A 2,435-nucleotide genomic window follows, 5' to 3' on the forward strand; every position below is an offset into this window, starting at 1 on the left:
TCCCTCCTCACCCCCTGCCACACAGGGATCTGCATTTGTGAAAGTTCCCAGGTGGGGACTTGCTGGTCCACACTTTGAGGACCACAGTGCACTGAGCAGAGCTTGAAATTTTTAAAATTCACAAAGAGCCCGTTGGTGGGAGTGAAGAATGGGCTGTAGAGGGGAAACAGCTCTGGGGAGATCCCCGCGGGCCAGAGCCGGAGGGCACAGTTAAGTCCACAATGGTCCCCTAACTGTCCTGCTCTAATAATTGTGGCAGATTGTTGTGCACCTACTAGCCTTATCTCTCTGGACCGTAATTGTCCCCGGTCTCCAGCTGTCGGCCGGAGTGATGCCAGGTGCCTCTTCTGGGGTGGAAGTCGCTCTTGAGCAGAACCTTGGCTTGGGGACGTCCCAACCAGGTCTCTCCCATCCTTCTTCCTGAGGCACAGCCAGGCTCACGAGCCGCCAGTTCAGTGGAGCTGTTCCTCTAAGGAAGTGCCTGCCTCGGTCAGCTGCTTCTCTGGTACCCACTGAATCCTCCCGTCAACCGGGAGATGTGTGCCATCTCCAGAGGCAGCACCCAAGGCTCAGAGAGGCTAAGCGACTCCCTCAAGGACACACAGCCAAAAAGGGAGCAGCGTAGCGCCAGTCCCGTGGGGCTTCCGGTGGCTCCCTGGTCACCCTCGGGGTCTCAGCTCGGGCGCACTTCCTGCCGCCCCAGGCCCACACCAAGAACCACAGTGGGAGCGCTCTCTCATTCCCAGGGACTTGCTGACGTAGCCAGGCCCCAGGCACTCTCCCGAGCCCACAGCCTACAGCCTGCGTGAGGCCGGCTCTCACTCCAGGTCTCTGCTTCCAGCTCAGGAAGCCCCAGGGCAGGACCAGCACAGCGCCCGGCCTGGCCTGTGTCTGTGCTTTTCGAGCACGCTGTCTTAGAGCAACAGCATTAGAATGTCTTGCCCTCTAAAACTGAAGTTCTGCCCCCGCCTTGCTTTCCACACCTGTGAAATGGGACGGTGGCCCATGACTTCCTCCGTCTCATGGGGCCCCGAGCCCTATGGGGTAGCACCCAGGAGACTTGTAGGGCTGTCCCAGTTTGCCCAGGACTGAGGGGTTTCTCGGGGCGCAGGACTTTTGGGACTAAACCTGGGACGGCCCCAGGCAAAAAGGGACGGTTGTTCGCCCTCTGTAACAAGCACTTGAGTCTTCGGGCTGAGGACCCGCCCCTCGGATTGCCCAGCAAGTCCGAGTGAAAGCGGCCGGTACCCCGGTCGTCTTCCCTGACTCCTGGCTCTGCTTACCTACCGGGTGCCCCTGACCCCTCTGCTCCTGTGGCCGCGGCCGAGGATGTGCGCGTGGCTGGGCGGGGGGCTCCCCAGGCGGACAGAGCCCTGCAGCGGGTGCCGAGCACACAGGTGGGGCCGGGCGGGCTGCCCCTCCCCGCCTCACTGCCTCACCTGCCCTTCTCCTTGAAGTGTTTTCCTGCAACAAACACAGTCAAGTTCAAAACAAACATTACCGTTCAACCCAGCTGCCAGGCACAGGGGGCAGCCAGGGTGCAACAGGGTGTCAGAAGGAACTGCTACCCTTGCGTGGAGGACTTGGCGGCCGGGGCGGCGGGGCGGCGTGGAGACTGGCACCCAGACAGGAGGTACCCACCTGACCCAGCTAGGGTCCTCAGACGGGTCCACCTAGGGACGCTGCAGGGCAGCCCCCCCGAAAAGCCACACCAGACTGCTTGGCCAAGCAGACCCGGGCAGCAGATGGACAGGCAGGTTCGAGGGCTCCGGTTTCCCGGGGCTTCAGCACCTCCTCGGCCCGGGCCAAGCTCTGCCACCTTCCCATCAGTGTCCCTGGGCAGGTAGCTTAACCTCTCTGAGCCCGTTTCTTGATCTGTTCCTCTTTCCCGAACGGCCTTCTCTGTGCCTGGTGCCGGGCTGGGAACAGGATGTAAAGCAAGTCACTTAACCTCAGCGCAGCCTCGCAAGGAAGCTGCCAAAAGCTGAGGCCCCTGGTCTGGTAAATCAGAGCCAAGGTGCAGGGGACAAGCGGGCACCAGGGCTGCTACGTGGAGCAGTGAAAGCCCGTGTTTCGTGCAGAGCAGGAAGATCAAGAAGCGGGTTTCTTCCCTTCTGCCTTTTTATCTCTGAAACGCCAGCGCTGGACTGGCGTACGGTCACTGCTCAGTAAAGGGTTCTGGGATGAATGAACGGTTGCTTCCTCTCGCGAGTGCCCGCAGCAGATACGAATGCGCCGCTCAGCATGTGCGCTCCGTGGACATCGCGTGCGCGCCTGCTCCTCTCCCAGCCCGATGCCTGAGTGTGCGCAACGAATCCCTGGCGGCTTCTCAGAGACACCCCGGCTCAGGGCTGAACACACCCCTGCAGAGGGCAGCTCCGCTGATGGAGACTTGAGGCTGCCCGCCCTCACCAGCTCCTTGCTGCCCCCTGTGA

This window comes from Kogia breviceps, chromosome 2, assembly GCF_026419965.1.
Source record: "Kogia breviceps isolate mKogBre1 chromosome 2, mKogBre1 haplotype 1, whole genome shotgun sequence".
Lineage (NCBI taxonomy): Eukaryota > Metazoa > Chordata > Mammalia > Artiodactyla > Physeteridae > Kogia > Kogia breviceps.